Source organism: Lissotriton helveticus, chromosome 12 (assembly GCF_964261635.1).
Source record: "Lissotriton helveticus chromosome 12, aLisHel1.1, whole genome shotgun sequence".
NCBI classification, from domain to species: domain Eukaryota; kingdom Metazoa; phylum Chordata; class Amphibia; order Caudata; family Salamandridae; genus Lissotriton; species Lissotriton helveticus.
The window spans coordinates 41,882,824-41,905,866 of record NC_136073.1 but is presented as its reverse complement, the minus strand read 5'-3'; the positions used below and the strand labels follow the sequence as shown (position 1 = coordinate 41,905,866).

The window sequence follows — 23,043 nt, the reverse complement described above, 5'->3', positions numbered from 1 at the left end:
AGTGTGTAGTAGAGTAGTAGAGTAGTAGAGTGAGTAGTAGAGAGTAAGTAGTAGAGTAGTAGTGTGTGTAGTAGAGTAGGGAGTGTGTAGTAGGGAGTGTGTAGTAGGGAGTGTGTAGTAGAGTGTGTGTAGTAGAGTGTGTGTAGTAGAGTGTGTGTAGTAGAGTGTGTGTAGTAGAGTGTGTGTAGTAGAGTGTGTGTAGTAGAGTGTGTGTAGTAGAGTGTGTGTAGTAGAGTGTGTGTAGTAGAGTGTGTGTAGTAGAGTGTGTGTAGTAGAGTGTGTGTAGTAGAGTGTGTGTAGTAGAGTGTGTGTAGTAGAGTGTGTGTAGTAGAGTGTGTGTAGTAGAGTGTGTGTAGTAGAGTGTGTGTAGTAGAGTGTGTGTAGTAGAGTGTGTGTAGTAGAGTGTGTGTAGTAGAGTGTGTGTAGTAGAGTGTGTGTAGTAGAGTGTGTGTAGTAGAGTGTGTGTAGTAGAGTGTGTGTAGTAGAGTGTGTGTAGTAGAGTGTGTGTAGTAGAGTGTGTGTAGTAGAGTGTGTGTAGTAGAGTGTGTGTAGTAGAGTGTGTGTAGTAGAGTGTGTGTAGTAGAGTGTGTGTAGTAGAGTGTGTGTAGTAGAGTGTGTGTAGTAGAGTGTGTGTAGTAGAGTGTGTGTAGTAGAGTGAGTAGTAGAGTGAGTAGTAGAGTGAGTAGTAGAGTGAGTAGTAGAGTGAGTAGTAGAGAGTGTAGTAGAGAGTGAGTAGTAGAGTGTGAGCAAGCACTACAACAGAGCTTTAGACGCTAGGCGCTTTAGCCGCAGCGAACACGGAAGACTACGAAAGCGAAAGCAGCTCAGTACTCGGGGGCTGCCTGCGCATGCGCGTCATTCCAAAGTTTCGTTTTTGGGAGCGAGCCAGGAGCGAAAACGAAGTGGCAGCTGAAGTCCCGGGTCCCAGGAGGGGGCCCGGGTGAAGACCAGCGGATACCAGTGCGGGAGAGAGCGACACGGAACACGCAGAAAGAGACCGGTGAGTGGGGAGATGTGTGTGTGCGTGTGTCTGTGTCCATGTGTCTGTGTACATGTGTCTATGTGTAGAGCAAGGTGAGTTGGTGGGGGTGGTGGGGGTGTCGGGCGTGTGTCTATATGTGTGGCTGAGTGTGTGCGCGTGCGTGATGGTGATCCATGGTGACTGAAGAGCCTGCCGGAATCGGACCGCGTGTTAACGCGCGCGACCTGATCCCGGCAGGCTGCTGCGTGTGTGCGCGCGTGCCAGTCTCTTGTCCTCTCCCTTTCAGTCCTTGAAAGCCAGAATGATAACTATAGTCTCGCTCTGCGACAGCAGGCCTTTGGCCTGCAATCGCAGGACGAGACCTAAAAAACGGCACTCCCGGGGCTTTGGTTTCACAGCAGCAAGTTTATTTCAAAACAGACGCGTTTCGGAAAAAGTTTTTTCTTCGTCAGTGTTTACAGTTTAGTTTACCAACGCAATTTTTTAAGGGAACCACATTAATTTTATCGACATGGAAAAGGGGTCTTGCGGTCGTCAGGTAAAGACCAGCACCATTTTAGTAAAGGAGATCTCATTTAAAAATATTCCATTATACATAAATGCATCCCGGGTACATATAATTAAGAACCCAGTAGTTTCATTCTTCTCAATACGTAATGTAAACAATCTTGCCGTGGATCGGCAATTGCAACCGTTTATATAAATCGATTGCTAACATGATGCCCTCTGTTCAATAATTATCAAGCCTTATATAGGCCTACATTTAGTATTCCCAATCAGATGCCAAAAAAAAAAAAAAAACTGCTGCAACATCAATTTACTGAATTAAAATATTTACATATTAGCAACCAATTATATAAACGGTTGCTATTGCCGATCCACGGCAAGATTGTTACATTACGTATTGAGAAGAATGAAACTGCTGGGTTCTTAATTATATGTACCCGAGATGCATTTATGTATAATGGAATATTTTTAAATGAGATATCTCCTTTACTAAAATGGCGCTGGTCTTTACCAGACGACGCGCAAGACCCCCTTTTCCATGTCGATGAAATGAATATGGTTCCCTTTAAAAATGGCAATGGTAAACTAAACTGTAAACACTGACGAGGGAAAAACTTTTTCCGACACGCGTCTGTTTTGAAATAAACTTGCTGCTGTGAAACCGAAGCCCCAGGAGTGCAGTTTTTCCTTCTAGATTTTATGGTGAAGGATTTTGGAGACGGATGTAAATTGCGGAACGCCACAGCAAATGCCTGAACGAACGAACATACATACATACACAAGCATTGGCAAAGCCAAAGTCTCCTCTAACAGAGCTATCAGCAATGTCTTGTGGCCGTGCTGTACAGCAGCAAGGATGCTTTGTAATGTGGCTGGAACTCATTTTAAAAAGCACTATGGCACAGCCAAGGTTACTGCGCTTTTTAATTAAAAGTGCACTCACATTTAGTGCATCATAGTCCTTCTTAGGTCAAGCTGAGTCAACGCGCATGTGCTGCTCTGCGAGGCATGCTGTATTGGGAGTATGCACTTGAAACCCGCCCACATTTTTCATTGGCTTGGGTCATTGCCGCTCGTAAATGCTGGCTTTTGATTCATAAATAGGCTTCTTAGTACCGCCTTGTCTTCCTTTGTGACCTCCAGCGGTGACTGGCCCTTATACTTCAGTTGTTACACGATATGTTTTATTTAGTCTGTAAGCGCTATTTTCTTTAATTACTTTCTCTAACTGGAGGCACGACATGCGCTGCTTCAGCTGGTTTTTAATGATATTCCACGACATCGCAGCATACAACATGCTTTTAGTGATGTATTACTTTTTATTACAGTGCGGTCCACTTTATAGTGGCAACGCTTATTCACAATGGGGCCACACGCACCAATTGCGGGAGAGGACTTTTTATTTACATGAAATCACAGCGGATGCGAGTCTCCATCAACGTAATGATTTTTTTTTAGTAGCTGGTATTTACCCCAGTATTTCTTTAATTTGTATGTTTGCATTGCATATTGCCATGTAAAATCGAGCATGTATGCAATGTTTCCAAATAATTTTTTTTCTTTGAGACCGTAATTAGATTTCTGCATATGACACACTGAGTAGCATAGGTTACTGTACTATAGACGCGAGTACTAAAAATAGGATACTTATGGACAACATAGCTAGCGCTCTCCCCCCCTCCCTCATTTGACTATGGAGGTTAGATTGAGGTTACTAATTTGGATCATCAGGGGGCTCAGCGATCACGTAAAATTAGGACGACTATGGCAAATCTCACTATACATAACACGGATGTAGCATTTCTACAGGAAACGCACCTCCCAAGTGCAAACCGCCTGCTGACCCGTGGTACGATTCGAGGCACTCTCCATGCCGTGGGTTTTGCCACATGCCTGGGGAGACCTAACTTGGATTAACCCCAAGGCTCAAATTACTCTAGAGTAATTGCACACAGATGTCGATGGTCGATATGTTATATCCAAGTGTACAGGAAGAGGCATGAAATGTATACTGATTAATGTGTATGGGTCTAATCACGACTGCCCACAGTTTTTTCAAGATCTCTTGGCCCTAGTTTGTACGTTTCCCGACCTACCACAGATATAGGGGGCGGGGGAGGGTTAACTACGTCCTAGCTCCAGAATTGTACTGTTCCGGGGTCCCACCACAACGTTGCTCAATGGCTGCGGAGGCTATTCTGGGTGCTATGACGGAAATGGGACTGGTTGACGTCTGGCGCTCTTGCTCGTCTGACAAGGGAGAATTCACGCACTATTCAACTCCGCACAACCTACATACTAGAATTGACTATTGGCGGGTGCACATTAAACATGGTATCCGAAACTGAGATTTTCCCCCGCACTTACTCTGACCACTCACCTGTATTACTCACACTAGCGTCTCCTACCAAGCGGCCCCCTCCATTGACCTGCCGCTTCCCCCCCATACGCCTTACTTAACGAGGTGTTCAACGCGGAAATGCTAGAAGCAATAGGGACATTTTTCGCTACTAACAAGGATTCGGTCTCGCATTTCGCCACGGTCTGGGAGACCTATAAGGTCCCTACATACGCGGCATTGGGAGTGCTGAAGTCAATCAATCCTTTCTTTATTCGTCCTTCCGAAGGTCAAAAGATACACCATATTAAAAACATCCAATAAAATCATACACGTCTCAACAATACAAAACTCATTTTTCATTTAATAATAGTACAACAGCAAGCAAATACTGGAATGTTTTCTCTGAACTAAAGTGACACTGCAAAGCGATTAGATTCATAAATAGCGGCAGATATTATCTGATAGTGCAAAAGACAACAGCAGCCATAAATCGCAGCAAATCAATAACCAATAGTACATGAATAATAAAAATCAATCCTATAAAAAAGATTAGCAGCAGGGGTAGACATTTTAGCAGCAATGCAGATACAATCCATGCAGGAAAACGGTAACGTGTATTGGAATTAAAACAGCAAGCTTCTTCTCTTTGCTAAAATACCCTTCAAAAAGCTCCCAACAGGAAAGCAATCATAGTTGAGTTGCTGCAGAAAATACAAAGCCGCTTTGCACCTGGAAATTTTATGTCTGCACAAAAAAGGTATAAAAACATTCCTGGTAAATGGAAGATAAAACTGACAAAAAAAGAAAATGTAAAATGGTTTGAGTTGAATGTACATCACAAGGGCAGATAGTAATAGATTCTGAAGAATACTGACCCAAGGGAAAGCATACCAACCACCGAAATGACCCCAGCATGAAACTAGTCAGAAGATTCCTTTTGTGCACATTATTTACATAGAGTAAATACGGGGCACTATAGGGAGGTACTTGTATAAGGCAATAATCCCTGACAGTGGGTTTGGCTACTTCGGACAGTTCCCTGGACAATTCTTTATGTTTCCGATAGCCCACCAACACCCTCTGTAGATCTCCTTTGCCAATTAGATCTGGGTACTCAAAACAAAGAGGAGTAACTAAGTTCCGTAAGGCCAGTTTTAAAGTATTGGAGCCAGGGGATACAAAGATCACAAGTACAGCTTAAACAGTCTCTAATAATTGCCTGATTAAAATCAGCCTCTTCATTTGTCCAGATAGAACACCAGGTAGATAGAGGTGCTGCATTTATGGTATATTGGACATACCCGAGACCTAGCTCCAAATGGAGGGGAAAATGTGGCGAGGAAGGGGGCACTCCCAAAACTCTACGGCAAAATCTATTCTCTTCCAGCTGCATAGCAAAAACATCCCTACAACCCCAGATCCTCAAACCATGTTAAAATTGTGCTGAAGTCAATTAGGGGCCAGCTGGCCTTGTTAGAGCAGAGTCTGGTGTGCCTGAAAGGGGACATGTCAGGCACGGATGATGTCCACCAGTCAGAAGCCCTTAAGTCCACTCTGGAGAAATATCACTTAGAGGCAGACAGAGAGGTTAAGCGACTGGGAAAACATGCAGTGGCAAAGACCTACGGAGAGGGTGAGCGTCCTGGTGCTGCACTGGCTAATCTTATGAAGGTGCGCCAAACTGCTGCCCAGCCCATTGAAATAGATTCAGACGCTGATGAGCGGATTGTTGTCCCTGACAGAGCTGCTGAATGCTTTAGAAGCTACTAAGCAGACTTGTGTATGTCAAGATCCTGTGACACTGACTCCGACATGCTGGGATACCTAGAATATATAAAACTACCTTGGTTTCTAGATGGACACAGAAAGTACTTGATGCGACCGATAGAGGTGTGGGAGATACAAGGCGCTTTGTCTACGTTGCGCTTAGGTGAATCTCCAGGCCAGGATGGGTTAATGGTGGGGTTTTATAAAGAATTTAAGGACTTGCTTACCCCTCATTTGATTACACTGTTTGAGGAAATGGCAGAGGGGGATCCATGCCCCCCACGATGCAGGAGGCCCTCCTGGTTGTTATCCTCAATCCTGGCAAGCCCCCTCATGACTGCTCCTCTTTTCGTCCACTCCCTCACCTCAAAGTGGACACAACATTTTTTGCAAAACTTTTGGCGAACTGTTTTGCCATCTCAATCCCTCTCTAGTCGGGCCGAAACAAGCAGGTTTTGTCCAGGGGCGCACACTTACACACAATATCCGTACTGTATTCGGGGCTATTCGGCATACAAAGCAAGACACTAAAGAAGCTGCAGTCTTTTTAGACGCTGAAAAAGCTTTAGACTCGGTAGAGTGGAAGTTTATGCTGGTAATTCTTGAACGTATGGGGCTGGGACCCCTCTTCCTACTGCCTGATTTCCATGCTTTACACATGGCCTGGGTGCGGGTTGGCAATGCAGTTAGCGCCCCATTGCCGATCTCTAGGGGTACTAGGCAGGGCTGCCCGCTTTCTCCGCTTATTTACACCCTCGTAGCAGAACCACTGGCCTGTGTGCTAAGAAAATACCATGGCCACAGGGGAATTCAGTTCCCTGGGTATAACCTTATAGTTTCACCTTATGCAGAGGATACTCTCACTTAAATTTGAGACCCAGCCCGGAACCTGGCCCCAGTGTTACGGGAAGTGGTAAGATTTGGGGAATTTTCAGGCCTGAAAATGAACTAAAATAGATTATATTCCCTCTCACCCCTGCGATGTTACCCAAAGACCTAGTATTTCCCCTAGTATGGTCCTCGGACCCGGTGAGATACTTGGGAATCCAGATACATACAAACTCTGAATTAGTGTTCAAGGAAAATTAGGGCACAGCCATTGCTAAATTAGAAGATGACATTACTCGCTGGATACGCCTCCCCTCTCTCGTCTCAGCAGAATCTCCATCATGAAAATGGTGGTCCTTCCCAGATTCCTTTTTAGGTCTCGCCTTAGCGAAAGCGCGCGAAGCGCGTTCTCGCTGCGAGAACTATAGCTGTCGGCTCAGCCGACAACGAGTGGAGACAGGAAATGGCCGTTTGACGATTGGTTGACATGGGACTTCTGGTCGCAAAGAGAGTATTAGCCATGCATTGGTCATGTGGTCCTCCACCCTCGCTTTCCCAATGGTCTAGAGATATGATCTTTTGTAATACACAGACAGAAGTATATAGTGAGCTGCTTCCCCCTAGAAACCACCCGAAAAACTTTTGGAGTCTGTATAATACCTACGTTGAAGCCCAGACTTAAAGGTCTAATGCTCTAGCTCATAACACACATTGGACAAGATAGAAATGCTAGTTCTCACTAGACCCTATTTGGAATGTTTACTGTAACCTCATGTCTGCGCTGTTGAGTGATGGTGTCTCGCACTTCTTGTGATCATGAATAATCCTTGCCTTCTTTTAGTTAAATTTAGTTTGTAATTAATTTTTGAGTGTATTTTAGTTTAATAGCAAATGTACAATTTCACTGAAGACATTCTTCATTGTAATTAATTTGATTGTATGTAAATTGATTTTTGGTGTATTGTCTGGTATGTTCTTATGTCAATGAGAAAGAATTTTTTTTTTTAAAAGATGTAATGTTTCCAAATATTAATTTTCAATGGTTATGTTACCAGGAGACTTGAAATTTAAAGTAAGCATGTACACTTAAAGATGGTCGACCCATTTGAAAAGTGATTTCAGATGCACCCCTCTGACTTGTTTGTCACTTTTCTGTGTTCACCACCGCACAGCGAGGCAGAGGCTGTGAGCCATAGAGGTGTAGGAACAAAACATGTTGCGTGCTTGAGGCGGACAGTCACTTCTATCTCTACCTTCAGTCTGGCCAGAATTGTGATGTGTCGAACCTGCATCAGGCACGGAGCATGGAAGCAGGATCTGGGCAGTTACTCATCGGAGTGCAGCCAGTGAGGCCTCGGAAGAGCGGATGGCTTAACCTAAGGAATGTATTACCTATAGGACCGCCTCCCAGCTCTCATGTAGGCATTGCCCATTCCGTTGCATCCAGTCAAACCATCCCATTAATATATACATTACAGGTCCACAGCACCCGAGAGCAGCATTTGGTCTAACTCCATCAGGCCGTTGTCCGAGTTTGAAAAATAAATGCAGCTTTAACACAAGCATTTGGAATGCAATAGGTCTCATTTTTGAGAGTTCAAGCTATTAGATTTGTAAATGACAATGCCTTTTATTTATGTTTTCAAAAGCAAAACATAAAAGGCATTGTCATTTACAATGTCAATAGCTCAAACTTGCGTAAATGCGAGACCTATTGCACTGCAAATGCTGGTTTAAATAATTTTTAGCCATGGAGTGCAGCAGTCATGATGCTAGAGAGCATGGCTACAAACCATTGTCAAAGTTGGCAATGCCCAGCTGTACTGCTTGAATGAAAGCCAATAGTCTCAAAAGGTGGGACCCATTGGGTTTGCCAAAGCTTGTTGGGAGCCCCTGTGATTATGAGCTAATCAGTTATCTCCCCATGGGGGGGGGGGGGGGCAATTAAAAAATAAGACAGCTAACTAAAAAATGTATTGCGCAAATAAAAGTGTTCCCCCATCCTCATGTACAAGTGAAAATAAATCTGGATGCCTTCAACACTATCCCATCACACACTGATCGAAAGACTTCTCCACATCGGCATCCAAGGGGACGCATGCAGATGGATCACCTCCTTCCTAACCGGAAGAACCCAGAGGATCCACAACCCACCTCTGAATCCAAGGATATCACTTGTGGTGTCCCCAGGACTCATCCCACAGCCCCATGCTCTTCAACACATATATGACCGTGCTGGCCCACTTGGTCAGATCCCCCAGTTTCAGCATAATTTCCTACGCAGACGACAACAAACTCACCCTCCCACTCAGACAACCCCACCAGAACCAACTTTCACAGATGCATGACAAACGTTGTCGACTGGATTTAGAACTGCCTGCAACTGAACACAATGTAAAAAGAATCTCTTGGGTGATAAATTACAAATGTCAAACTGTACTACATTTAACCATACACAATACCTAAAAACACTCAACTTACTGCATTTTAAATTTCAGGGCCCATAAATCAATTATAAACACAGACAAGCATTGAAAATGCAATAGGTCTCGCAATAGAAGAGTTTGACCTTTTTTGTTTTGCAAATGGATGAGTGGCGTTGCGTGGGTGAGTGGCGTTGCGTGGGTGAGTGGCGTTGCGTGGGTGAGTGGCGTTGCGTGGATGAGTGGGGTTGGAATGCAATAGGTCTCGCATTAGAAAAGTTGTAGTTATTGGTCTAGTAAATGACATATATTATTTATTTTTTGGTTGTTAAAATTGCTAAATTGATGGCTTTGTCATTTACAATGCCAATAGTTATAACTTTCGCGAATGTGACACCTATAGCATTTGGAATGCAACATGTTTTGTATTTACGTGACTTATATGGCAGCTCTGGTCGTTATGCCACATCTCTAGAGAGCAGGAGAGTGCAGCAGGGGTGAGTGTGTGCGAGGGTGTGCGAGGGTGTGCGAGGGTGTGCGAGGGTGTGCGAGGGTGTGCGAGGGTGTGCGAGGGTGTGCGAGGGTGTGCGAGGGTGTGCGAGGGTGTGCGAGGGTGTGCGAGGGTGTGCGAGGGTGTGCGAGGGTGAGTGAGGGTGAGTGAGTGAGGGTGAGTGAGTGAGGGTGAGTGAGTGAGGGTGAGTGAGTGAGGGTGAGTGAGTGAGGGTGAGTGAGTGAGGGTGAGTGAGGGTGAGTGAGGGTGAGTGAGTGAGGGTGAGTGAGGGTGAGTGAGTGAGGGTGAGTGAGTGAGGGTGAGTGAGTGAGGGTGAGTGAGGGTGAGTGAGGGTGAGTGAGGGTGAGTGAGGGTGAGTGAGGGTGAGTGAGGGTGAGTGAGGGTGAGTGAGGGTGAGTGAGGGTGAGTGAGGGTGAGTGAGGGTGAGTGAGGGTGAGTGAGGGTGAGTGAGGGTGAGTGAGGGTGAGTGAGGGTGAGTGAGGGTGAGTGAGGGTGAGTGAGGGTGAGTGAGGGTGAGTGAGGGTGAGTGAGGGTGAGTGAGGGTGAGTGAGGGTGAGTGAGGGTGAGTGAGGGTGAGTGAGGGTGAGTGAGGGTGAGTGAGGGTGAGTGAGGGTGAGTGAGGGTGAGTGAGGGTGAGTGAGGGTGAGTGAGGGTGAGTGAGGGTGAGTGAGGGTGAGTGAGGGTGAGTGAGGGTGAGTGAGGGTGAGTGAGGGTGAGTGAGGGTGAGTGAGGGTGAGTGAGGGTGAGTGAGGGTGAGTGAGGGTGAGTATGTCTGCTGCTTGTGGATGTCTGACGCTAAGCATGCCAGACGCTGCTTGTGGATGCCAGACGCTGCTTGTGGATGCCAGACGCTGCTTGTGGATGCCAGACGCTGCTTGTGGATGCCAGACGCTGCTTGTGGATGCCAGACGCTGCTTGTGGATGCCAGACGCTGCTTGTGGATGCCAGACGCTGCTTGTGGATGCCAGACGCTGCTTGTGGATGCCAGACGCTGCTTGTGGATGCCAGACGCTGCTTGTGGATGCCAGACGCTGCTTGTGGATGCCAGACGCTGCTTGTGGATGCCAGACGCTGCTTGTGGATGCCAGACGCTGCTTGTGGATGCCAGACGCTGCTTGTGGATGCCAGACGCTGCTTGTGGATGCCAGACGCTGCTTGTGGATGCCAGACGCTGCTTGTGGATGCCAGACGCTGCTTGTGGATGCCAGACGCTGCTTGTGGATGCCAGACGCTGCTTGTGGATGCCAGACGCTGCTTGTGGATGCCAGACGCTGCTTGTGGATGCCAGACGCTGCTTGTGGATGCCAGACGCTGCTTGTGGATGCCAGACGCTGCTTGTGGATGCCAGACGCTGCTTGTGGATGCCAGACGCTGCTTGTGGATGCCAGACGCTGCTTGTGGATGCCAGACGCTGCTTGTGGATGCCAGACGCTGCTTGTGGATGCCAGACGCTGCTTGTGGATGCCAGACGCTGCTTGTGGATGCCAGACGCTGCTTGTGGATGCCAGACGCTGCTTGTGGATGCCAGACGCTGCTTGTGGATGCCAGACGCTGCTTGTGGATGCCAGACGCTGCTTGTGGATGCCAGACGCTGCTTGTGGATGCCAGACGCTGCTTGTGGATGCCAGACGCTGCTTGTGGATGCCAGACGCTGCTTGTGGATGCCAGACGCTGCTTGTGGATGCCAGACGCTGCTTGTGGATGCCAGACGCTGCTTGTGGATGCCAGACGCTGCTTGTGGATGCCAGACGCTGCTTGTGGATGCCAGACGCTGCTTGTGGATGCCAGACGCTGCTTGTGGATGCCAGACGCTGCTTGTGGATGCCAGACGCTGCTTGTGGATGCCAGACGCTGCTTGTGGATGCCAGACGCTGCTTGTGGATGCCAGACGCTGCTTGTGGATGCCAGACGCTGCTTGTGGATGCCAGACGCTGCTTGTGGATGCCAGACGCTGCTTGTGGATGCCAGACGCTGCTTGTGGATGCCAGACGCTGCTTGTGGATGCCAGACGCTGCTTGTGGATGCCAGACGCTGCTTGTGGATGCCAGACGCTGCTTGTGGATGCCAGACGCTGCTTGTGGATGCCAGACGCTGCTTGTGGATGCCAGACGCTGCTTGTGGATGCCAGACGCTGCTTGTGGATGCCAGACGCTGCTTGTGGATGCCAGACGCTGCTTGTGGATGCCAGACGCTGCTTGTGGATGCCAGACGCTGCTTGTGGATGCCAGACGCTGCTTGTGGATGCCAGACGCTGCTTGTGGATGCCAGACGCTGCTTGTGGATGCCAGACGCTGCTTGTGGATGCCAGACGCTGCTTGTGGATGCCAGACGCTGCTTGTGGATGCCAGACGCTGCTTGTGGATGCCAGACGCTGCTTGTGGATGCCAGACGCTGCTTGTGGATGCCAGACGCTGCTTGTGGATGCCAGACGCTGCTTGTGGATGCCAGACGCTGCTTGTGGATGCCAGACGCTGCTTGTGGATGCCAGACGCTGCTTGTGGATGCCAGACGCTGCTTGTGGATGCCAGACGCTGCTTGTGGATGCCAGACGCTGCTTGTGGATGCCAGACGCTGCTTGTGGATGCCAGACGCTGCTTGTGGATGCCAGACGCTGCTTGTGGATGCCAGACGCTGCTTGTGGATGCCAGACGCTGCTTGTGGATGCCAGACGCTGCTTGTGGATGCCAGACGCTGCTTGTGGATGCCAGACGCTGCTTGTGGATGCCAGACGCTGCTTGTGGATGCCAGACGCTGCTTGTGGATGCCAGACGCTGCTTGTGGATGCCAGACGCTGCTTGTGGATGCCAGACGCTGCTTGTGGATGCCAGACGCTGCTTGTGGATGCCAGACGCTGCTTGTGGATGCCAGACGCTGCTTGTGGATGCCAGACGCTGCTTGTGGATGCCAGACGCTGCTTGTGGATGCCAGACGCTGCTTGTGGATGCCAGACGCTGCTTGTGGATGCCAGACGCTGCTTGTGGATGCCAGACGCTGCTTGTGGATGCCAGACGCTGCTTGTGGATGCCAGACGCTGCTTGTGGATGCCAGACGCTGCTTGTGGATGCCAGACGCTGCTTGTGGATGCCAGACGCTGCTTGTGGATGCCAGACGCTGCTTGTGGATGCCTGACGCTGCTTGTGGAGGTCTGACGCTGCTTGTGGAGGTCTGACGCTGCTTGTGGAGGTCTGACGCTGCTTGTGGAGGTCTGACGCTGCTTGTGTGGATGCCTGACGCTTGTGTGGATGCCTGACGCTTGTGTGGATGCCTGACGCTTGTGTGGATGCCTGACGCTTGTGTGGATGCCTGACGCTTGTGTGGATGCCTGACGCTTGTGTGGATGCCTGACGCTTGTGTGGATGCCTGACGCTTGTGTGGATGCCTGACGCTTGTGTGGATGCCTGACGCTTGTGTGGATGCCTGACGCTTGTGTGGATGCCTGACGCTTGTGGAGGTCTGCTGCTTGTGGAGGTCTGCTGCTTGTGGAGGTCTGCTGCTTGTGGAGGTCTGCTGCTTGTGATGCTTGTGGATGCCTGACGCTTGTGGTTGCCTGACGCTTGTGGATGCCTGACGCTTGTGGATGCCTGACGCTTGTGGATGCCTGACGCTTGTGTGGATGCCTGACGCTTGTGTGGATGCCTGACGCTTGTGTGGATGCCTGACGCTTGTGTGGATGCCTGACGCTTGTGTGGATGCCTGACGCTTGTGTGGATGCCTGACGCTTGTGTGGATGCCTGACGCTTGTGTGGATGCCTGACGCTTGTGTGGATGCCTGACGCTTGTGTGGATGCCTGACGCTTGTGTGGATGCCTGACGCTTGTGGATGCCTGACGCTTGTGGATGCCTGACGCTTGTGGATGCCTGACGCTTGTGGATGCCTGACGCTTGTGGATGCCTGACGCTTGTGGATGCCTGACGCTTGTGGATGCCTGACGCTTGTGGATGCCTGCTGCTTGTGGATGCCTGCTGCTTGTGGAGGTCTGCTGCTTGTGGAGGTCTGCTGCTTGTGGAGGTCTGCTGCTTGTGGAGGTCTGCTGCTTGTGGAGGTCTGCTGCTTGTGGAGGTCTGCTGCTTGTGATGCTTGTGGATGCCTGACGCTTGTGGTTGCCTGACGCTTGTGGATGCCTGACGCTTGTGGATGCCTGACGCTTGTGGATGCCTGACGCTTGTGGATGCCTGACGCTTGTGGATGCCTGACGCTTGTGGATGCCTGACGCTTGTGGATGCCTGACGCTTGTGGATGCCTGACGCTTGTGGATGCCTGACGCTTGTGGATGCCTGACGCTTGTGGATGCCTGACGCTTGTGGATGCCTGACGCTTGTGGATGCCTGACGCTTGTGATGCTTGTGGATGTCTGATGTTTGTGGATGTCTGATGTTTGTGGATGTCTGTTGCTTGTGGATGTCTGTTGCTTGTGGATGTCTGTTGCTTGTGGATGTCTGTTGCTTGTGGATGCTTGATGCAGATTGCATGTCTGCTGGGGTGACAGCGTCAGTACAAGTCAAGCTCTAAGTTGGTGTGTGCTGGGACGGGCAGTGTCAGAACTGGTTGCCTCGGGGAAAAATACAAGTTCTCCCTGTAAATAAAGAAAGAGGAGGTGAGAAAGGAGAGTCCGGCTTGGAGCTGGGAAAGAGGCTGAAAGGGAGGGGAGAATGCATGGAGCGCATTTCAATGAAGTCTGTTGCGAGGCGTGGGGGGTGGGGGAGGGGAGCTGGCATATGGTGTGTGTGAGCAGCCTTTGATGTGCGAGAGAGTGGCCGTGAAAGCATATGGTGTGTGTGAGCAGCCTTTGATGTGCGAGAGAGTGGCCGTGAAAGAAGTAAACAGCAGGCATGTAATTAGGGGGGAGGAGAAGTCGCGCTGGGGTGAATACCCGAGGCTAAGCTGCCCGCGGGAGGGAGGCTGAGGGAAAATACATGCAAGGCAGGCGGCTGGGGGCATGTGCACGCGCTTTTTCACGGGCACTGCAAGGAATCGCCACGATTCCTTGCAAGTTGGTTAAAGACTGTTTAAGCCCCCATAGTCTCGCAAGCTCGATGCGCATGCGCATCGACAGGCGAGACCTAACAAAAATGAATTCAAATATCACATAAGTTATGTTATTAACATCACAAATTCATAAAATTAAAAACCAAATTTAGACCAGTTAAAAAATTATCATCAACAAATTCATACACAAGACAAACAATGCTTAAAATATACGACAGACAGGAAACAAGATAAACATTTAAAAAACCATCATGGCTCTCTTAGTTCGATTGAATTAATTCTGTTGGAGTCCATCAGTACTCATTTGATTAGACTCAAATGTTACTCAAATTTAACCACGCAAAAGAGGACGTGAACGAGTTTTGGTGGACTTATTTATAAACCACCTTCAGGATATTATCATTGTCTCTCCTAATTTTGGCACAATGTCATATGCCTCGTTATGATGAAGGGGTATGCTTTATGATGAATACATCTCGTCAAGAAGGAATAGCGATCTTCAATCATTATTCATAATTAAAAGTAGTAGTATGTCCTCTCTAATACGGATCGTCTTCAAAGAATCGGAGACCATTTTACTTTTTGGGGGGAAAATTCGTATAATTAGAGGATCTGCCTATCTTTCAAGTGCCTTAGGGAAGCACTATTGGGGAAAGATCGAGGGAACCATCGCCCCCAAAATAGGTTGGAGGACCATTTAGCCTCCTACAGTAGTCCACCATAACTAGAGGATCACCATATCCTATCATTATCGGGAAAAGATTTTAACCCACAGCAATCCCACACCGAACCTATGTTGTGATTCATCACCCACGATTAGTATTTAGAGAGGACATACTGCTTCCTCACTCTGTGCATGCTACATAAGTTCTTCAAGTGGCTACCCCTACATATAAGCCGCACTGTAACACAAGCCCTCATCACCAGCCAACTGGACTAACGCAATGCCCTATACATAGGAATCGATGCACATTCTACAGAGAGTTCAGACCATACAGAACGTCACAGCCAGACTCATCCTTGTTCTTCCCAGACGAACCCACATCACAACCCTTCAGGAAACTCCCCTGGCTCCCTGTACAGAAGAGATGCCAATTCAAGCTGCTAACCCACGCACGCAAGGCTCTACACAACCAAGGACCTGCCTACATTAACCACTGCCTGAAATTCCACCAACAGTCAAGAAGACTACGCTCCGCCTCCTTTTCACTTGCCTATACTCCCTACATCTATCAAAGCAGAAGTGGAGGCTGCTCCATCTCCCACATTGCAGCAAAAACGTGGAACAGCCTCCCCATGCACCTCCGGACCATGACTTCACCTCCGGAATTCCAAACGGCCCTCAAGACCTGGCTGTTCGAATAAGCCTCCTGGGCCTGCAACTGCCTGCATCCCCCATCAGGTGATTAGCCACGCTTTATAAATTCAGTGGTCAAAGTGTATTAGGAAAAGCATGGGAACTGGGATGCTGTGCACAATAGTGGTGAGGTGAGTGAGTGGGGGCAGGGTCAAAGGAATGGCTGAACTAAAATTATCTAACTTTTTTGGGCCATTCACCTTCAGGTAACTACATATAAAATAATGCACCACATATTAAGTTAAGCTATGGACATTGCACCATTGTACTTTAATAGGTACGTTTGTAACCAGAGAGAAACACAATTGAATCCTGGTTGAAGCAGAGGAGAATAGTGACTTGTGTATAGTTAGTGCCAAGAGGTCTCAGTCTGACAGAGAGCAATGTGACTTTACAATTCATAATTTCAAACTTGAATTACACAGTATAAAATAGGATGCTACAAAAAGTGCAAATTAAAAAAAAAGTGCTTCCAAAATATATATTTTGGAAATACCCAGGCTGTACATAGTGCAAATGTTTTTTTTTATGACTGTCCTTTAAAAACACACACACACACACACACACACACACACTTCACAGCTCAGTGGGCTCTGAGCAGTCTTTACCTTTGCAGATTGACCAGTTGGTAAACTTACATTTAGTTTCACACAAGCAGGAACCCTGGCAAGACGGCCTGTCTAGTTGTCTGCCTCTCCCTCAGTTTCACAGCAGAGGAGACTCACTGCCTTTTATTGTAGCGGAAGCATTTTGCTCACGGAATTAACCATCCCGGGCGGTTATCTTTTCACAACAAGTACGAGGAACTGTTTTCCAGGAATTAGAAGAGTATGGGCAAGTTGTTTCAAACGAGAAAAGGGCTTATTTGAAGTGAGTGGCATAGTAAAACATAGCCACAAATTGAAAGAGGTTCAACAAGAATGACAAGGAAGAAAATTGTAAAGGAGTACCTCAATCACAGCACAAGCAAGCAGCAGAAGGACAGTAGTCAACTGAAGCAATCAGTATGTGGCCCATGCTCTAGCCTAAAGAAGTTTGAAGCCAGCACATGATGGCCAATTAAAAGGCAGTAGATAAGAGCAACAACGAAGGCAATGAATGTTAACCAATAGGTGGGCTGCAAGCCCCTTGTCGCATACAATATATTTTGCAAGCGAGAGAACACGAGTTTTCGCAGGCGAGACCTGAAAAGGGGGATCAGGGAAATCAAATAGTCACCTAGGCTCACAAAAACAAGCAGGGAAACTGGGTCATGTTTTCTAGTTGTGTATTTCAGCCACTAGCTGGATATCTTGTAATCCTGTTTTACATCAATGATGGACTGTCTCATTCTTGCCACTTCAGGTTAAGTGTGTGTGGCAGACAGAAGCCACATGAAAGCATGTTTCGAGGGTGCAAGAGGACATCGAGCAGAGTCTGGCTTGAGCTTTCAGCGTAACATACATAATGATCTCCCGTTATAGTTTGAATGCCAGTTTTATATGTGCCTCCTCGTATGACTCCCTATAAAAAACAACATCTAGCGGCGCCCCTGGCAGTCATCAGGCACACGTTCAGCGAATCTCGTATAAGAGCAAATGAAAAGTTCAGTTCCGACTATTAACTACGTATACTTGCACTTAAAAAATGTATATCTAATAACTGCTGGCCTAAAATAATGGCATGACCAAGTAAACAACCTACAGAGGAAAAGCGTTTTAAAGGGGCATGATGGCAATGGAGAACAGCAGCTAGACACCCACCGAAGACGTTGATCGTTCATCCAGACAGAGTGCCTCCCTTGGAGGATGACTGGCAAATAACCGAGACAAAAGTTCATCTTGAGGTGCTGTAGCAAACGTACCCACATGCCACGCAGGTTGCAAGAGAGGGCTTACACTTATTTGACCCGACTGAACGTCCGAAAACCACCTCTCTTAAAATGAGAGGAAAGGACGAGACCATCTTAGACAACGTGGTAAGCAAAACATTGCGAATACTATTCGCGCTCCCTCGATACACCACTCCAGCACAGCTAAGGCTCGAGTTTGGCCTACAGAAGCAGCAAATCGCACGCAAGGGTGCATACGTAAAATAATAATAATAATAATAATAATAATCCACATTTGTAAAGCGCACAATCACCCGTAAGGGTCTCTAGGCGCTGGGGGCTGTCGGGAAGATTAAGCAAGCTATTGCCCAGAGTCACATGGTGCTGGGCTAACCTGCCGCCGGAGCCGGGGATCGAACCCTGATCCCCAGATTCCAGCGTCAGTCGCCCTGGCGCCACACCTCTCCCTTGCTGGCACAAAGTAAAGAACGCTGAAACAGACTCTCTGAATGCCCATCTTTGGAAAGAACTGGAAATAAACAAGGACTCCCCTGCAATGGTCTACCTCCAAGCAGCCATAAATTTCCTTGTGCTAAGAGATCTTTGGGACTCGAGTTGTACACACAATTGCTTCAAGCGTCTTGTCAACAAATCTGTGAAAACAATTTCCTTGGAAGAGGACAAAGCAGCACTAACAAAGAGGTCCCACGGGTGGTTTGTGATCCAAGGCTACATCAGCGCCTCACCACAGACATACCTCAGCACCGGCTTTTCAAGGAGGGCGAAGGAAGACTTTTTACGGTTGAGGATGGGGGTAATACCATCTAAAGAATATCTTCCCACCTGGACTGCAATCCTAAGTGTAGGCTCTGCGAAAATGCTAAGGAAGACGTTCTGCACCTGCTGTGCAGCTGAAAAGCTCTAGATAGTACCCGAAAGAGCTTACTAACACAGCTTTGGAATCAAAGACCTGTGCGAACTCGCAGACAAGCTCTGCTGATAAGCTTTAAGGGAGAAGACATCCAAAAAGCATGCAGGCTAGTGCGCTTTATGAAAAAAGTCAACACAACCCTAAACCCAGCAGTTAGTAACTGAACTTGACTCAGCGTGTTTAGCTTCCGCACTTCAAGACTATTTTCCTTTGATAACCAAAGACACAATTGATCGTGAAAGTCCTTTTTCACTAATGCATAGCATTGTACTAGCTGCATGGCTTCTTCTTCACTTATTAACTTTTCTAATTGTTTTTTTTAATTGCTTTCCAAAATGCTTTATTCATGTACTTTCCTCCTTCCTGTTTTTATTGAGTAATTGCAAAGATTTTAATTAATCGTGCAATAAAGATATTATTATTACCTCTCTTAAAATGAAGAGCGAACATTTAGACTCTCACCTCTCTCTACAAGCTGCGATCCCAACTATCGGGCACTGTAGATGAAAAGTATCAGAAGGACCGCAACAGCAATTAAAGCCTTAAGAAGTCCGACTGAGGAGGATTAAGTAGGCCTGCTCCACACACCTGCCGAAGATCACAATTTGAGATCACGACCCGCTTCGCTGGTGAACAGGCAGTTTGCAAAGAAAGGTTGGAAACCCGATTAAGTCCATTTTGGAGACTCCATGCTGAGACAGCGAAGCGTTTATCGATCCCATCCGAACACCAGGAGTTACTAATTAACGTCCACTTCTTTGGGAGCAGAAACTGGCAACATGCAAACTACCGCTCAGACACCAGGGAGATTCAGGCTTTGCATTTATTACAAACGTGATGAAATGTCTGTTTCCCGAAGTAAGAACTAACAATAGATATGGCATTGCCATGGACTGTAAGCCATCTAGCTGCACCAACAAGAACAATTTCCTCTTGATAGTTGTAGAATAACTGCTCAAATAGATCCAAACTCTGCGGTGAACCAGGCAAACAATGTATGACTAACACTCGGTTCTTACGTTCACCTACCTCAAAAGATGACGAGCTTCGGTAAGTGCAGAAGATCTAGAATCCTAATTTATACGGCATATAAAAACGTTAGTTAACTATTATAATAAGATGGTCAGAAAACACAAAAGTCGTACCAAGTGCGACAAACTACAGTCTTCAGAAGTACAGAGTACAATTTTATTACACAACACATGCAAGTCACCGGCACTAACAGCAACTCACAAATGGATGAGCAGTACAGAATGCACAATGGCCAGCAGTGCTGGGTGTAACTATCATACAAGGTTCAAAAATAACTCTTACAGAGTACAGAGGCCGCTTTAGCATAAGTTAAACAGTGCCACTTTATTAGAAAGCAGAGGCTTGTGGAATAGAGTGCAGCTTTGGGACACACTATTTACAGTCTCACGTGTGCAGCTTAATCGCATACTACACTCGGCAGCCCTATTAAAGGCGCAGAGGCCAGCCATTCAGTGTGCAACTTCATCACAGTCCCGAGCTGGCATCAAGTCCACCTGATGAGCAAACCCTGTGTTATAGATGGACGGCAGGATCACAACACAAACGTCTTAAGTGGTTCAGTTCGGAGTTAAGTTATTTACTTCATGTTAGGCTTCTAGATACAGCCACAGCCTGACAGATCCAGTTAGAACTCTATTCTCCCAGCACATAGACACCAACATTTCATGCATCTGCACATTCTCAAGCATCAATACTCCCCAGCATGCCCTTGCGCATACAATCACTACATCATCCTGTTTCCTTACAGACAGCCACCACCACTACCAAATCCATTATATAAAGTTACCCCATAGATCAGTATCAGTCCAGAAGGTAGAATGACACCATCAATTGTACAGCTACGACCCTTTCAAAACGAGGCATTCCAATCTTTGTTTTTTTCAGCGCCATTGTTTTCGCAAATAAGTAAGCCTATTGTCAATGGGCGGCTCCGGTGAATGCCTTAGCTCCACTTCTGCTGCCGGCTCTTGTCTGGAGCACTTGACAACCGTACACACAAACTTTTCTCACACTAATCAAGAGGGGACAGTGGGAAATGTCAGCCATTTAGGAGAACGGAAAAATAAACGTCGAGCATGGTGTCAATTCAAATGAAACCACGTGCAGGTGTTATTTACAAGACTGCTAAACCGTAACAAGCTTATAAAACCCATCGAGGGAAGCTTGCAATGATTTATATTAAATAAAAGGTGTCAAGCGCCGATGAACGTGTGCCTCGTTGGTTAATAGTAACTTTGATTCATAAATTGATCAATTAAAACTACTAGCTTTTAGTCAAAGTCAACACCATCCACTTTAAAGACCACATTAACTAGTTCTTCTAATCTCGCACAGACAAAGTAAGATGCATTCCGATTGTCATGCATGCGACCAGACAAACTACACTTGTCTTATGCAAGCCAATGTAATTCCAAAATCAAAGCATCAGAGGTTTTACAACTAAGTGTACGGACATAGAAAAGCAGCCAAATCACCAAGGACGCACAACAAAGTCAAGTGTGAAAGAGGGGCCGCTTCTTTTGCAACCAACCACCCTCTATCCCGGTCCTGCGAAGTATGGCCACTAGGAGCCCAAAATGTAGAGCACTAGTTCTCAAACAGGTGTGTCAAGAGCATAAGACCGTGCCAATTAATACCAGAGTACTGCCATAGCTCTCAACATGTCAGTGGAGCCGTCGGCCCTCACACTGAAATGCCACTCTAGCAACCGGACATCTAAAAGTGAAACGGCTCGCTTTTTGTCTTATTAAACAAAAGTTCGCTTAACAATTATGTATTCCTCCGCGGATATTGGCTATGAGGTGTCAAACTACTAAGTAACGTACACTGAACCCCACATCAAATCGGGATGAACCTGATCCGGTAGAATATCCCAGCCCCACTGCAATCACAGATGGGAATCCTGACAGAGGAAATATTCGACAAAACAAGTATTATCTGGGGGAACAATTACATTTATTAAGTGCAAAGGAGGCATACGGTATGTAGAGTCCGGTATATAAACACGCATTATTTGTGGAGTTCTGTGGTGCTTTGACTTCATTTCCTAGAAAAATAGCCTTATGTGTAATATTGGGAAGTGTACATCCTTCAACTTTACAAAACTTGAATGTCAGGCAAAAGGCATTGAAAAATCGCACTCCCTTCAACTTTTGTCTGGAAAAAAAACTCAGACTGGAACAGGAAACTTCGTTTTTTTGTCTACAAGTAAAGACCACGTGACTGCTATGCTTTTCACCACTGGTCAAATACACAAACTTGTCAAAATGCAAGTAAACACTGGCGGCAACGCAGCCCCTGCAAGAATGTACATCACACCAAGAAAGGACCAACCTAAACCGATACACTATAAAGCGCCCACAATTCACTCCCTCCCTATCTCTTCAGACGTTGGTAAAACTATGTCCTTTATATTAAACAACTAAGCATTCTGCCTGAATGCAAAGAGGTGCAGTGTTCATTACAGAAATAAATATCTTAATAGAGAGGCCCCTGTTGACACTGCTAGTGCATCAAATTCTACTAAAAAAAATACTTCATGCACGTTATGGACCCATTTTCCCGCTGCATGGCAAAAGGGCCATTCCCGTCACACAAAAGCATGCACAAATTAGAAAAATAAAAGTAAACCCCTATGCCCCCCCCCCCCCACCGAAGCAGGGGGGGTGCCAGCCGCTCAACATTCATAAACAATGACACTTTCCAGGGAAATACACTAGAACGGGGAGATATTTTGAGGAAGACAGTGGGCCGTTTATGAATAAGAATGGGCTGTCTAAATGAGAGAGCCTGGGTCACATTGAGGAGGTTGACAGGACCGTCTCTTCCATTCCGTGTTCCAAGCAGCCCCCTTCCCGTTCTGCCACAGGGCCTCAGCCCTTGCTCCCACACCCCCTGACCACCATCACGCCCACTCACCTGCAGCAGGCAGGCCGCTCTGTCCCAGCTGACAGTTGTGGTTTTGAGAGGAGACAGACTCCTGCGGCTTTCTGGAGGGGGCGGCTCTCGCCACAGGGAAGGGGTCGGCGAGGGGGGAGGCGCGGCCTCCTCCTCGGTATCGCGCCGCCCTTAGGCCCGGGGCTGTTAAATGGAGGGCCGCTACCCGGAAGGGCACGCTCTCCCTCCGCCCTGCGGTCCGTCCGCTGCTGGGCGCCCCGTGTTCCCCGCCGCTATCACTCTGTGTGACACTCCTCCTCGGCTCTGCGGTTGCTGTCTCCTCTTGCTCTCCTCCTCCCTTCTGTTTTCGTGTTTGTACAAGATGGCCGCCCTCGCCCGTCTCGTCACGTGACTTAGTACGATAGGGGAGGGGTGCGAGGAGGAAGAGATGTACGGCGAGCAAAGAGAGCGTGCAGGCGCTCCAAAACGTCAAAAAGCGCATGCGCACAAGTGTTGCGTCTTGACAGTAGCCACTGGTGAGTCAGGCAAAACGTCCTAGCTTTCGGTTCAATTATTTGAAAGGATTGCGGGGGACAACGTTTCAGGAAGGGGGCGGGGCGCGAAGGCGTGTCGCGTTTACTTGCTTTCTGGCCTTAGCGGGCTCGTGGCTGAGACGTTATGGCTAGTGAC

At 47.6% G+C, this 23,043-nt stretch overlaps 1 protein-coding gene across 1 annotated transcript in view; it reads right to left on the bottom strand.

Annotated features, from left to right (window-relative positions):
- GIGYF1 (GRB10 interacting GYF protein 1) overlaps positions 1-22,768 on the bottom strand; it is a 1,662,840-nt gene extending 1,640,072 nt beyond the window's left edge. Inside the window, exon 1 of the mRNA XM_078668650.1 lies at positions 22,396-22,768. The gene's annotated coding sequence lies outside the window, so the exon portion shown is untranslated. The remainder of the gene's footprint in view (positions 1-22,395) is intronic.
- Between the last annotated feature and the right edge of the window lie 275 nt (positions 22,769-23,043).